Here is a 15,937-nt window from a genome sequence, read left to right on the forward strand (position 1 = left end):
GATAGTTGGCGGTAATGCACTTATAAGTTTGCGATCTGCCTTAAAGAAGAAGAAGAGCGTCACTGTCACTTTAATCTCGGCTGTTGTGTGAATGCGCTCAAGACAGTTGGACCGTGTGGCGGATCAGACATAAAAAACGATATAAATACTGTTCAGTTTCTTGCACAGACCGATCGTTTCGTATCTTTAGACTTCAGTGTATCGTCACGAGCCGCAGGGTTTATTATATAATTTGGTTTTGTCTGTGTATGGTTGTTTTTTTTCTTCTTCTCTCAAAGCCGTGAGTCCCATTGACTGCCATTATATGACTGATAGACTGCAACAGTTTGAGTTAAAAATCTTTGTTTGTGTTCTACTGAAGAAACAAAGTCACCTACATCTTGGATGCCCTGGGGCCGATAAACATCAAATTTTAATTTTTGGGTGAACTATCCCTTTAATTAACAACAGTTATTATACAGTATACAGGATGGTAACAGTCACTGTCAGTCTGTGTTAGTGAAGTTATGCACAATAGTCCTTAATCAAATCAATTGTTCATTGTAATTAATTTGTTGTCCAACAGAGGTTTATGTGTTGCTCTATTAAAGAGTTTTATTATATTAGATCATGTGTGTCATAGATCCATAGACACTTCATGAATAACAGTGATCAGATAATATTTAATTCTGTACGACTCTGGTTTTGTAGTTAAAGATGAGTAAATAAAAATGTTTGTCATCTACAAGGATATTTCTCTATTCTTCACATATTTACATACCTTAAACTGAAATTGACATTTGAAATGTACAAGCTTTTTATTAAATAATATGTAAAAACTCTCATACCTTGTTCGCAGTGGCTTTCATCAGTAGTACACAAAGAGTAAATGTTGAGTTTGGAAACATGTCAGACAAGTTAAGGTAATATGTCAGTGATTATAATAACTTCCAGTTTCTATGCAAATGTGTTTTGTATGCAACTCTGCTGAATAAAAAACTTCTCCATATTCATAAAATGACCAATTGCCTCTACTGTAAATGTCAATTCAAGACAGTTATATTTGTATCGCATTTCACAATAATTAAAAAAATAAAATAAAAAACTTTATACTGTACGCATATAAATTTATAAATGTATTTAAGCCATATAGTAAACAGGAATCTAATATTCAAATAAAAGATCTAGGCTGCATTAAAGGATTTTAAAATACTAAGCATTATTCTATATAACTGTAAGGTCCACCCAGTTGGCCCAACAAAGGTATCCAATGATGACTGAAGGTTTCCTGCATGTTCATTCTTTTCAGTGCGCAAACTAATTTCATTTCAATTCAATTCTAATCTGACTCCATTATATTATGACCTCGAGTTTAGGTTAGAATGCAATTATTATTGATCATTCAAAGGATAATTTATCTTGACGTGATTATTCTAATGTTGTACTTGTTCATTTGGATTCCTATAACAATACAGATCTCATACTCACAAGCTCGTCAGTCTTGGTCACTAGACAGAGGTAATTGACTAATATTATTTAGATAGCCACCCCATTCTTGTTCATTCTTTTATTTAGTCCCCATGGATCTGTATATACTTGAATAAAGGAACGTTATCCCTAGTCAGAGGTCCTGATCACTATTACAGATATAAGCCAACCAACATTAATTTCTCTGATTGTAGCTTTGGTATGGTCATGTCATGATTTCCCATGTGCACTTAGCTAGAGTAAACAGAGGTAAGGCCCACCCACATTTAGGTTGGTCGAACAACATTCAGTTGACCTAAATGGAAATTCCCTTTTTGGCCTTGTACACTTGAACTAATGCCAAATGTTAGCCGGATCCGTTACTAACCTGATGCAGATATGGGTTAACAAGGATACAACGTGTAGTAAACAGAGTAAACAGAATCCATTCAACTGTAACAATTTATTATCAGTCAGGTAAATATGTTTTATGCCAATTACATAGTCAACTCAGAGATATCAGATCAATACAAGACATCAAATTCTCAAAGATACATCTAAGGGTAAAATATTAATACCTGACTTCAGAAAAATACATAATATGGAGTGTGTGGACAGACTCATCTGGCTACAGATTCGTGCCGATCTTCTTGCAACATTTCCTGCAGTAGTCAGACCGAGACAAACATCCCTCAAATGGAGACAGGAACTAATGATTGGAATTTGCATCAATCAGGTCCTAGACGTGAGAGTTAGCACCTTTTGGGGAAAGATGGTAATTTGCATGAAAGACACTGGGGAATGTCACACGCTCCACAGTAAGCAACTTAACTCTGACGATCTGTATTACGTTTTAGTCTGTTTCTTGTAAGATTGAGGTCATTGTGCCAGTTGCACTGAGACCTTTCCAATGATACCAAACATGTCTCTAATTGTCACTTGCATTCATGTTGAACATTATATTATGCTGTTGACCATTGTGAGTGAGCTGAGTGAAGGGGTTAGTGGGGGAAAAGGAAGAAATATGAGAGGTGAGAAAGGCATTTTCCTGCATATTCCCTCAGTGAGATGTGGAAACACTCGGTGTGTATTGTCTCACAAGTTCTATGGCCTCTTCCTGTCAAGCAGAAAGAAAGAAAGAAAAGAAAAGTCTGAATTAAAATATTCATACATAATATATTTCAAATTTCTGGTTGCTGTAAAGAAAATGTATTTTATAGTGACATTAAATTAAAACCCACCCTGCCAAATTAGCTGCACTTTATAAATCTAAAATCTTTTCAAACAAGCTTTTTGTATTATCTGAATTTCCATTCAGATACAGACATTTGACATTTTCACACTGACACTGAAGAGCATTTAATTCATTTTGGCTAAAGATAAGGAGGGTTTAGTCTTTTATGAATGTGGAAACTCTTACTATTACATTCTCATACAGAGGTTCAGTCACATCACAAGCTTTATGTCTGTCATGATGAGGCCTGGGATGATTCATCTTGGCCATTCTTTAAAAAAAAATAGAACTCCATTGTATCGCTTCTCTTTTTCATCCACCTGCTTCTCCTTAAAAACAATTAATATAACAGTAGGAAGAATTAATATGTTCTTGCAGAACTATAAAACAGTGGGAAACACTGAGCGAGCAGATGTGCAGTCCTTGTGTTTCTGTTGTGCTTTGTCAGATGTTTGTCACAATGTTCCTGTTCCTCGTGTTCTCTATGTTCAGGTTCATTTATTAATACTGCAATTTAGTGAGCTGTCATTCGCAAACGAGCCAGCTCTAAGAGTCGATTCTTTGTAGTGAACGAGAAGAGCCGTCTCCCATCGGGGAGAGCTGAATCTTCAGCCGGAACCTTCTATTTTAGCCCAATTTAGCAATTATGAATGGTTTGTGTGATGGTAAGTAATTTTCTATTCAGTGTTTTTATAAAAGCCTTATTTTTCTGCATTTTGTCTTTACAAAAAAAATAAATAAATAAAAAATACACATGCGGCTAATCACATGGGAGGTGTAGCAAATCAGCTCAAAAGGGAAATGTATATAAATAATTAAAATTAATTGATTAATTACAATTATTTATATCAGATGCCAGTAGTAACTGTAGCAGAATTAAATTACTAATCTGATCGTCCAGCGAACATTCAGTGTAAGTTCATATCAACTCCAGGAACGGATATTTTCGTGGCCACAGAAAATACTTTCATACAGTATCAATGCATTAGAGCATGTAGCAAAGATCAAAATCGTAAAGGGACATTAATTTGCAAGGCAGAATTAGAAACTCATGTAATTTGTGCACAAGAGTTTTATTAACTAAACACTAACACAAACTTGTCTAACAAACATACATACACTCACGCGCACATACAAAAGGGAGCTAAAGTGGATGAATGAAGCTATTAGAGAAACCAGAGAATGCAGTTATGGAAAATGAGTCAGAACCACCTGAGTTAAAAGCCATCAGTGCCGTTTTACAACAGGGTCTACTGCTTATACTAAACCTCTGTTTCGTTTAGTTAAATGTACGATACTTGCATTGCCTTGGTCATTGAACAAGTCTCCAAATGCAGTCTCGGATGAAAGTTTTGATGGTTTGAAGGTTTGGTGATGTTAGAGTTCTTCTGGATTTGAAGGGTGATGAACTCCAAAAGTGTTTGCTGTGGTTCTGTGTTCAATTGTTTAATTAAAGTTTTATTAAAATGTTAAACAATAGTAACTTTGTATTTTGTTCTTTGTTGTTGTTGTTTTTGTTTTTTTGTAAAAAAAAAAATGCATAAAAATAAGTATTTTATTACAACGCTGAATAAAAAATGTCTTACCAACACACAAACCATTCACAATTGCTAAATTGGGTTAAAATAGAAGGTTCTGAGTGATACTAAATGAAGAGCCATTTGGGAGCCAAGACCTGGAGCCAAAAGAGCCAAATCTTTGAAAAGAGCCGAACTTCCCATCACTACTGCACTTAAATGTAGTGATCGAACAAACAAACCTTTTTGAAGCTTCAAATCAATTGAACCAGTTGCTTCGCAAAATGATTCACTGTTTCGAATCACTCAGAACACCACACGCTGGTGACGCCTGCTGGTCAAAACTGTGTAAATGCAACAAAAAAACAAGCCAAAAAATGCATAAAAACAGCTTTTACAAACCTAATGCAAATGCTTTCTTGAAAGTATAATTATTAAATGCAATTAAAATAAAAAATAAATAAAAAATACCATTAAATATGAAGTGTCTGTATAATTTGTGCTTTTTTAAAATAATTATTCATTTGCAGGACTTGTTTTGTTTATTTTATGGGGAGCTTGTAAACAGGCCAGTAAGAGACTATTAACTATCCATCCTTTTAATTACACAAATGTCTCCATCGGGGAGAGCCAGATCTTCAGCCGGAGCCTTCTATTTTAGCCCAATTTAGCAATTGTGAAAGGTTTGTGTGTTGGTAAACAATTTTTTATTCAGTGTTTTTATAATAGCCTTATTTTTATGCAGTTGTCTTTATACAGTTACTATTATTTAACATTTAAATAAAACTGTAATTGAACAATTGAACACAGAACCACAGCAAACAAACCAAATGAAGGCTAAAGTCTTAACATTAAGACACTTTATTCTTTAGTGCAGGTTGGCATTCAGACATATCAGATGCCTCAGTTTGGATGTGCTGATGCGATTTGTCACGGGTGACGAATCGCGTACAGGCAGGAACTGGAAATGGAGCCCGAGTTTCCGCAGGGGACACTTTCGGTGGGGGACCGAGGAGGCTGCCGGTTCCTGGTGTATGGGCGGATGACGGAATTGATGACAGGAATTGCGATCAGGTGTGGGAGTGAGAGGAATAGAGTGGTGATTGGGGCGTGTGCTGCAGTGGGGGAGTATAAGAGGGCATTGTGATTCAGGTTCGGAGCGCTTGAGGTCGAGGGATTCGGAGGGTTTGAAGGCTGGAGGTAGTCGGAGGGCTTGAAGCACTCGGAAGCGGTTGAGTATTCGTGAAGAAGAAGAGAGAGATGTGGATCTAGGCAAGGAGAAGGTCGGGCTGAAGGAAGAAGTGAGGAACTGAAGTGAGGTCAGCATCTGGGGCGAGTGAGATCGTGTGGAACTCTAGTCGGATTCTGGAACAATTGATGTCCCTGTGAAATGTATGGAATCGTATGACGATTGCAACTTTGTGGAGGATTTATAGCTGCATTGAGTGATTTACGCTTCGCAAGTCGCTTTCTATCTAGCTTCACATCATCGAGTGGTGGACGAGACCCCATGCCTGCGCTTTCTCTGTGAGTTGTGAGATTTGCAGTGCTTTATATATATATATATTCATGTGTGATTACCTGTGTGGGCTGAAGTGAAACACGAGTGTGGGATTGAATTGCGGAAGACATTGGTGGTTCTAGCGAACGCACTCATCTTTCTGTGTTTACATTCAGTAACCGAAGATGCTAAAAGCTGTGAACGCCCGCTGATGTGATCTAAAATACTCACCTTTCTCTGTGTTTGAATCCAGTCGTAGAAGGCGTTAACAGCTGTGATGGCCCGCTGATGTGGTTGAAAATACTCCCCTTTCTCTCTGTTTGAATCCAGTTATAGAAGATGTTAAAAGCTGTGAAGGCCCGCTGATGTGGTTGAAAATACTCGCCTTTCTCTTTGTTCGAATCCAGTTGCAGAAAATGCTAAAAGCAGTGAAGAGCCTGCTAAAGCTGTGCGGTAGATGTACCCTTCTCTCCGTCTGAGTCCAGTGAAGAGCCAGCTAAAGCTGTGCGGTAGATGTACCCTTCTCTCCGTCTGAGTCTAGTGAAGAGCTTGCTAAAGCTGCGAGGTAGATGTACCCTTCTCTCTGTCTGAGTCCAGTGAAGAGCCTGCTAAAGCTGTGAGAGTTTGGTGAAGGAGCCTGTGAAGAAGTCTGCTTAAGCTGCGACGCATGTACTTCCCCCTCCCTCTGGATCCTGCTGAAGAGAATGTTGAAGCCACTACAGTAATCGTTTTAAAGAGATGTTTTTAAGTGAATAAAGAGATTTTTTTTTTATACTTACCCGTTGTTCCTGCTGTGTCCTGTGGTGCAGCTCCTCATGGTGGTGTGCAAGTCAGGGGTGACGGCCAGCTATTTACGTGCCCACCCCGACCGGTGACAGATTTCTTCTCTCTATGATTATTTGCCCTGTTTATGAGAAGACTCTCTCTGAGGGGATCGATGTTGCAACAATGCAGTGTCTTCCTACCTTAACCAGTGCGCTTGCGTTTAAATCCAGCTCCCCCGCCTCTCTCTGTCGCTCTGTGTACCTGGCCTTTAACACTACACTCGCTATCTTCAGAGTGTGTGTCCCCCTTCCTTCTTTCACATAAACCCCTTTCGCACCGCTTTAGTTCCAGAACTAAAAGTAGAGTACTAAAGTACTGGGACGATTTTTCGCGAACTATTTCCCAGTACCATTTAAAGGGTTGCATTCGCACCGACAGTGGGTACTAAGAAGTGACGTAAGCCGGTCGACAGCGACGTCATTTGTGCGCGGCGTTCAACAACGAAAACAAAGAAGAACAACATTAACAACAGGAGGATGGAGAACGCTGTGATCGGAGCTGTGTTGTTGTTGTGTCTTGCGGGGTTCACAATAATGGACATGGAATGTCTACGTAACTTATACGTCAAGCGACTGAAAGATCGGAAAGGAGTTCAAAATGTTCAAAAGTGCCTGCACTTCAGCGTCCGTCCGTCCATCTATCGCTGTTCTCCATTCTTGCGAAATATAAGTTGATGCAATGTTTACACAGTATGTGTTTACACAGTATGTGTTTACACGGCGTTTTAAATCATGGCGGGTGAGGGCGTTTTCGTACGCGTTTAGCCAATCAGCATACACTTACGTCACGATAGTTCCTATGGAACTGTTTTAGACCCTACTCTAAAGTAGGAGCTAATTAGTACCTCCAAACGGAGTTCCGGGAACTAAAACAGTTCCTAGTTCCCACGGTGCGAACACGCCAAAAAGTGGGTAGTTCCACAATTAGTTCGGGTACTATGAAAAGGTTCCTGCGGTGCGAAAGGGCCTATAATGGTATGATCCTAGTCGATCCTCCCATGTGATTAGCCACATGTGTATTTTTTATTGTAATGAAAAAATGCATTAAATAAGGCTTTCATGGAAATACTGAATAAAAATTGCTTACACATAAACCATTCACAATTGCTAAATTGGGCTAAAATAGAAGGCTCCGGCTGAAGATTAGGCTCTCCCTGATGGGAGTCGGCTCTTCTCGTTCGCTACAAAAAATTGTCTCTTAGAGCCGGCTCATTTGCAAAAGACACATCACTACATCAAAGAAAACCTAACTCAGTTATGCAGGTCATGTTAAAACATAATCAAGGCCACACGATCATCTTTCCTCTGATTTGTTTTGCTGTTATAACTCAGTTACAGCAGCCAAACAAAACCTAATGTTAAAAAATGAAGGGTCAAGAGCTCAACTAATGCAAACACTGACCACTATAATGGTGACATAAAAATTTAGATTTTCTTCTTTGGTGATTCTGCTTGTTAACATCAGGTGTCTTCAATAATGGTCAATCATCACTTAATTAATCACCTAATTATCTCATTAACTTTAACTGTGCTTCAGTGTTAATTTGACACTCTGGAGTGTGGACAAATAAAATCCCGGGAGAGTTAACTTATCACTGGGCTTTTTGCTGTGAACCCTTATCCAGCACACCTGTTCATCATTTTTAAATAGTCCTGAATACTTTGATTAGCTTGGTCAGGTGTGTTTAATTAGGGTTGGAACAAAACTCTGCCCTGCTTTAAGAGCACATATTGATTCAGTTTCATAAATTACATTCCAGTTTTCTCCAAAAACTCCTGAAATACAAAACACAGAGCAGAAAAGCTTATTTATACATGTAGCTGAATAATAATAATTTGTTGCTGGAGTGAAAAGTGTAAAAAGGACTGTAGGAGGGTGTTGCAGAAAAGCAGAAGTGATCACACCGACATAAAACTGTACAAACTGAACACATCATCCGTTTAAACGTGCTGAATTCAAGCCCTGCCCTCTACATGTCAGCCAACCCCACATCAGGAAAAATTATTGGCAAGCTGAGATTATTAACATACCTTAGTTTGCTAATCAGTGTCTTCAGGATCACAGGTAGGTGAGCTTGATCAGGGTTGGAACTAAACTCTGTAGGAAAGTGGATCTCGCGAGCCAAATTTGAGGATCTCTGGTACAAAGGAACAATTCTTAATAGCACAATTGCTAATCAGAAACCGTTTTGTGACTCGCCATCACCCAAACGACCGATAAGCTCAGGGGTGAAGTGGAGGTTTGCACTGCTAACTGTGGTTACATTGCTCACACCATGTTAAAAATTAGTCTCGAACAAGCTTAAGTCTATTCCTTTGGCCTTTCCATTTGTCTTTTCTTTTTGCAACATCAGATTATTATGTTTTAGCATACTAACACCGTGTCTACACTGGATGGCATCAGTTTACGGTTCGGGATTTGTCATTTCACATCGTTTTGTGCCACATCCAGTGTGGAAAATATCACTGATTACAATGGGTTTTATTGGCTTTTGCTGTGTCACACTGCTCACGTCTGGAGTAGGCACTGCATAATAGTAAAAGTCACAGAACTCCAAAAGGGAATGAGAGCTTGCTTCGTACGTTGCCCAGCTGACTGTAAGAAATCATCCCAAATGGTCTACAAACAACATAACTGTTGACTTTCTTCTTCTCTGTAATAATTAAGGCATTTTGGGAAATGAGCATGATCAATATCACCCTGCAGCCCAAGACCGGTTGCCCATGGAAGCTAAGCAGGGCTGAGCCTGGTCAGTACCTGGATGGGAGACCTCCTGGGAAAACTAGGTAGCTGTTGGTAGAGGTGTTAGTGAGACCAGCAGGGGGTGCTCACCCTGTGGTCTGTGTGGGTCCTAACGCCCCAGTATAGTGACGGGGACACTATACTGTCAAAAGAGCACCGTCTTTCGGATGAGACGTTAAAACTGAGGTCCTGACTTTCTGTGGTCATTAAAAATCCCATGACACTCATCGTAAAGAGTAGGGGTGTAACCCCGGTGTCCTGGCCAAATTCCCGCCACTGGCCCTTGTCAATCATGGCCTCCTAATAATCCCCATCCACTTGATTGGCTCTATCTCTCTCTCCTCTCCACCTGTAGCTGGTGTGTGGTGAGCGCACTGGCGCCGTTGTCCTGTGGCTGCCGTCGCATCATCCAAGTGGATGCTGCACATTGGTGGTGGTTAAGCAACGGTGTATAAATGATAACATTTCCTGTCTCTATGCAAATAAGTCTCAGCTTTCACAAGAAAAAACCTTGTTCACAGACAATAGGGATTTTCAGACTTGAAATAATTAACCCTGGGTCATCCTAAACCCCAGGTAAACTGGTTAACTTGCTTCACGTTTCACACTGCGGAGGGGTGGTGGGGAGCACATGCAAAGCATACACTGACTGTGGCAACTTAAACATTTGAAAGGATACTATGGCAAAGTTATTGCTTTCCTTATCCATGCGTTTCTTTTCTTTTTTTTATGAATATATGGTTGACCTGAAGAATGAAAGCTATATCATATACGTGGAAAATTATGAGCAATATCACCGCTTATCGACACAAGGGGTGTGACAAAACATTTAGCTCACGAGATGAGACATACTACAGATACTTGTGTAGAACCTGGTCGAAAAGAACGCACACGCTTAATCTTAACTCAAGAACATTCCTGAGTCCTTCCTCCATCAGCTCGTAAAAGTGACAAATGACCAACCCAACGCTCACAGTATCTGACTAAGCTTCCTGTCTGTTCTCCTTATCATCTCATGAAGCTGGGAGGAGAACATCTGGCCATTCTTTGAAGCACAGGATCTTCAATGTTGGTCTTGACCAGTTTACCATAAATAAAGTCAAATAAACAGACAGTACAAAGCACGTGGGATCTGGATATGTTCCAGCTCAGGCCCTCCCTAAATCCCGACTGCTTTTTGACCAAAATTCAATGATGGTATCAACAAGGAAAGACAGATATATGTTAACCAGACTTGAACAAACCTACAGCACAGACATCCTGGTGACCCCAGAGCAAACCCCCTTTTCCAAGTTGCATTCCAAGACGATGCCGCCTCTTGTGCTCGGACCACAAAGAAACTCTCGTCACACAGAGTTTCTTTCAAAAGCACAATTTGGAAAAGACTGCTGCTATTAAAAGCAATATATCCAAGAGACAATACATATACGAATGTGGTATTTTATGTTTCATATATCTGACTGTAGTTATCAGAACTTAGGATATTTTAATCTGTGACTTAAACAATTTAGTAGGTAAAATTATAGGTATTCAATATATAACTATCTCATGTTTGGTATTAAATTTCATGTTATGCTGATTCCAGTACATTGAAATAGATGAATGTTGACTTTTAGCCTCACAAGGTATGATTATAACACTTTGTAGAAATCTGCTAGTATATTGTGGCTCAGGTGACATATTTATGAGCAGATAATGTATGCACGAAATATTAGTCATGTGGGGCAGGGCTCCGCCCTACAGAGACAATGTGATTGGGTCAGACAGTGACTAGGATGGACTTAATTCTGTCCGATAAAAACAGACACCCCAACTTTGAACCCAAGCTCAGAACAAAGAACGGGGTGAAACAACTGGTGCAACTGCAAGAAACGTGGCTGAAAGTCTGAGACATTAGCAAAACAATTGTTACAGTATTTATTCATCTATGTTAACCAGCTCAGATACAACTTTTAATTTGAATAATGACCTATTAGTAAATTTTGAAATGAACATTAACATAAATTACTGTTAATGCATGCTTTAGAAGTACTGTGTAATGAACCTTGGTGCTGTATTTTTTGTTGGCAATTTTACATGCAGTTTTCATATGCTACACACCTGGCCCACCCAGTTTTATGTAGGCCCACCCTCTTAAACATTTCTGGCTATGCTAGTGCGATGAGGCAATAATAACTGGCTCAAATAAAATATCAAAACCAAGTAACTGCATGGTTTTATTTAACAACACTGTTAAAATACATAATGTAATATGCATATACATAATATGAACATAACCAACTTAAGTACATTAAGTATTATAACAAATATCTGCAGAGGGTGCCAACGGCCTGGTGACGTTTCACTTTACAGCGTGATTAAACAATGTTTAAATCCATTACATTTCAATATTTGGCCACATGCAAACTCAAACTTTTATTTTAAAATCACGATGTACAATACATGGCATATTTAGACACAGGTTGATGTATTCTCCTCTGTTGGCAAAGGTTTATAAATGATTTACGTTACAAATCTAGTGAGATAATACACATTGTTTTCCCAGATGAACGTAAAGCAATTCAAATTCACAGCATATGCAGAGGAAGAGTTTAGCCCCTTTCACACATACAGTCTTTACTGGTAATTTACCGGTAAGTTACCATTAAGAGATCACGTGTGAAAAGGACCTTTTCAAAAATCCCGGTAAATTTGTTCTGGCAATCATATCGTTCTTATGGAGATGACATGCCCAGCCAGCAATCGTATGTGGGGCCCAGATGGGTGGCACCTGGGCTATTTAACTGGGGCCCAGCCAGTTTTGTCCTCGGTTTCCATGAGGGCCCCACATGGGTCAGCCCAGATGAAACAATGAAATGAACACTGCTCAGTATGCATACTACAGAGTGCTAAAAATAAGACTGAAGCAGCACTGCAGTTCATTAGATAATTAAGTGATTAATCTAGTACTGATTGAGCATTAGTGACAAACACCTGCTTAAGAAAAAAGTGACGAGCAGAAACACAACAGCTACTATTGACTTCCAGCCACAGCCTGCAAAACAACTGCAAATAAAAGACATTAACTCTCTGAAGATCTCAGCAGATCTTCCACAGAGCGAGATCCCGAAGTGCAGATGTTTCGAAACACTGCTCTGAAGCGTGATTTGAAACACCCATATCACGTGACTAAGGTGATTCGAAGCATCGGGGCGTGTCACAAGTGTTTCCTGCGGTGCCCACGAAGTGACATGGTCGGTTCACTTAGTTTTGTCTTGGCCACGATATCATAACTTGTGGGAACATGATAACATGTTGTGGCCACGAGATATTAATTCGTGGAAATGTCATATTAACTCATGGGAACGTGATATTATGTCATGGCCTCGAGATGCTATGTTAAGGGAACGACATCCATTCCTCGTGGCCACGACTTCTTATGTTGAGGGAACGACATACTTTTATTGTGGCCACGAGTTCAATCCCAGCAAGCAATTTTCAGTTTAATAAACGTCTAATAGCCATCCAAACACAACCCAGACATATAGGCTAAAACAAGGCTAAATTTGGGCTGTCAGTGAAAATTTAATAGATGTCTAATCATAGCCCAAGAAGAGACTAGTCATCAATTAGACCGCTATTGAACAACTACATATGGGCCTATACGTCTAATAGACGGTGAATTTGGGTCTAGGCTAAAACAAGGCTGAATTTGGGCTGTCAGTGAAAATTTAATAGATGTCTAACCATATCCCAAGAATAGACTAGTCATCAATTAGACAGCTAATGAATGGCTACATACTGTATATACATCTAATAGACAACAAAATGGCAATCCATCCAAACAAATGAAATATACAGCTTTTATTAAGGAAAATATCATTTTTAACAATTTAGACAATACAAAATGATAAAAATACAAAATAATTCATGACAAAATAAAATATAAATACAATACACTTAAATATAGATATTATGATAAAAAAATCTGAAATTTAACAACTTGAGATAATAAAAATATAAAAAATGAGCATGAGCAAATCAAGAGCATGTTATCACACTTATAACATTAAAACATTACGGATGAATGGCAACATAAAAAACTAAATTAACCCTTTTGTTGGTTTACTTATTTTAACAAATAAAACAACCAACAGTGAACTTAAAGGAAATTATTCATTATTGGTTTTATTTCTTGTTTAAAATGCTTCCCAACGGCATTCCTCAAGTCCAACTTTGTTGCTGCCGGGAAGTTGGTTATCACAGCATCTGCCAAATAAAAAAATTGCATAAGAAAAGAAAATAAAAATCATGCTGCAATGCATGCTGGGAGCCATGGATGAGTTTTGTACTATGCTAGTACCCAGCATGATTTTTCTTTTCTTTTAATGGTCACCATTGTTGAGGTTCATAAGCTGATTCTTGATGTCTGTGTGAGTCCAGTTACTGCCATAGATTGAAACTTTTTGTGGACAAACTGTTTAGAAACTCCTTTGTTAACTGACTGTCACAAACACTTTTACTATAAGCAATGCAACATTCACTTAACCAGAGATTAGACACACAACAAGTCTGTGCTCACTTTCAATGAGATCAGTTCACTTACAGATGACTGTCATTATAAACATATGACAACCAACTACCGATCATTTCCTCTGGGTTTTGAGCTGTAACAAATATGTTTGAGGAACAAATGGTTACAACAACCAAAGAAAAAAAAACCCCATCTAACACAGAAGTCAAGGGTCAAGAGCCCAACTAAAGCAGACACTGATCTCTAACATGGTTGCTTCAATTGAAACAATAAATCAACATCTAAACCTTAGTTAATTCTCAATAAGATGAGATTCTTCTGTAGATGTCTGACAGAAATAAGTTCAGAGCACTCATAATTGTTAGTTTTAAAAACTTAAATGTTTTAAGGCAGTCGGTTTACTCAAACGGTTTGTTACCCTAACTTGTTGGGTTTTACAGTGATGAACTGTTGCCTACTAACAATAGAGTTAATGTTACTAAATTTTTATAAGTAATTAGTTATGTAATTTAATGAAAAATATTAGGTAGACATTACTTAATTTCTTTTAGTTTGTCATAGCTGTAAAATTTAGGTACTCTTTACTCAATATATAGGATAGAATCTACTCAAAAAAATTAAGTGCAAATTGTTACCTCAATTTTATTGAGTAAATATAGTGGATTACTCAATTTTATTGAGTAAATATAGTGAATCATTTTTTACAGTGCACTGTAAAAAATGATTCACTATATTTACTCAATAAAATTGTGTCAACAGATTACAAGCAATATTATTAATTAAATTCAACACAAAACAATTAATTAGAATTAATCAAATGAGATGCTTATAAATTATCCATTCAAAATGAGTAAAATAGCACAAACAAATTAAGTAAAATTTAAACAAAAATATTGGTTTCATTGGACAAAAAACACTATGCTACACTGTAAAAAATGATTCACTATATTTACTCAATAAAATTGTGTCAACAGATTACAAGCAATATTATTAATTAAATTCAACACAAAAAAATTAATTAGAATTAATCAAATGAGATGCTTATAAATTAATCATTCAAAATGAGTAAAATAGCACAAACAAATTAAGTAAAATTTAAACAAAAATATTGATTTCACTGGCAAAAAAAACAAAACAAAAAACTCTATGCTAATGAATAGTATGCATGCCAGGCCAGTAGTTGGCGATGAAGAAACACCTCAAAAATGTAATACACATGCACATGACGTCACCTTTTCACAAATTCATGTTTTGTTGTTCACATGGAGATGATACAGGCATTGTGTTCAAAAGCTTGTGTTTCCAGGCCCCCAAAAACAGTTATTGAAGACACCTGATGTTAACACACAGAATCACTGAAGGAGAAAATCTGAATTTTAGGTTACCATTACGGTGGTCAATGTTTGCTTTAGTTGGGCTCTTGACCCTTGATTCTTTAACATTAGATTTTGTTTGGCTGCTGTTGCAGAGTTAAACAACAGTTAGACAAGCCAAATGAGAAGGTGGTGTGGTGGTGCTGATTATGTATTGTCATCATCATTTGACCTGAATCTCTGAATTAGATTTACTTTGATTGCAGCAGTCCTGTAATTCTACAGTATAAGATCTGAAGTTTCAGTATAACCCAAAGGGTTTCTTAAAAATTGTTTTTTAGGCACACTCTGACATCAAGAATCAGAGTATGAGTCTCAACAATGGTGATAAACAGCATATTCAGATAAACAGATCAACTCTGAACGTCACAAAACAAACTACTAAAAATATGCAATGCATGATGGGAGCTATTGATGAGTTTTGATTGGTGGCACCCAGAATGCTCTGCAGCATTTGATGGTCACCATTGTTGAGGTTCATTACACTGTACAATCACAGGATGGCAGAAACCGATACGGTAAATCCAACTCAGAGATACAGGTCAGATGATGATGATGATGTCAAAACATAACCAACACCACCCGATCACCTTTTCTCTTGGCTTGTCTTAACTGTTGTCTAACTCAGTTACAGCAGCCAAACAAAATCTAATGTTAAAGAGTCAAGGGTCAAGAGCCCAACTAAAGCAAACATTGACCACCGTGATGGTGACCCAATGGTAAAACATGATTTTCTCCTTCAGTGATTCTGTGTTAACATCAGGTGTCTTCAATAATTCAGTTTTG

Source organism: Onychostoma macrolepis, chromosome 01 (genome assembly GCF_012432095.1).
Source record: "Onychostoma macrolepis isolate SWU-2019 chromosome 01, ASM1243209v1, whole genome shotgun sequence".
NCBI lineage: Eukaryota > Metazoa > Chordata > Actinopteri > Cypriniformes > Cyprinidae > Onychostoma > Onychostoma macrolepis.